Raw genomic sequence first — 603 nt, forward strand, 5'->3', positions numbered from 1 at the left:
TTTCACCTGGAACAATACTTCACTCTCAGGCCTCCATAAAGAGGTAAATGGATGTTCACTAGTGTTGTGACCTTTGACCCTGACTGCCCCCATTTCCTGATCCAGATGCTGCTCCTGTGCAACACAGCCTTCTCAGCCTAAACAAAGCAATCCTCCTCTAAACAAGATGGATATTGTATCACCAACCAAGTAAATAAAAGAGGTTTTGACACACAAAGCTGCCCTCTCCTTGTGCCTGAGTACGACCAACAAGAGATCATCACTTCTTGTATTGTTTTACGGATGAACTAAGAAGTGCACGTTGTTTAACTACAGTTACATATACTTTGTGGCATATTGCAGAATTTAAAAAAAAAGCCCTCTTGTGGGGAATACAATTAGAGCCCACAGCGCTCCTCCAAGAAAAAGTCTGAAACTCTGTAGCCTTGGCTACAAGTCAAAAGTAAGACTGGGATCATATGCTGCCTATACAGTATGAAAGCTCTTTGATCTCACTTGGTTCAAGACTGGATGGAAGCATAAATCCAGAATCCATGTGGTTAGTCTACAGAGATGTGTCAACCTTGTGTAATACTTGATTTTAAAAAGAACTGTCAGCACATA

This window comes from Monopterus albus, unplaced genomic scaffold (assembly GCF_001952655.1).
Source record: "Monopterus albus unplaced genomic scaffold, M_albus_1.0 scaffold127.1, whole genome shotgun sequence".
In the NCBI taxonomy this organism is placed as follows: Eukaryota; Metazoa; Chordata; class Actinopteri; order Synbranchiformes; family Synbranchidae; genus Monopterus; species Monopterus albus.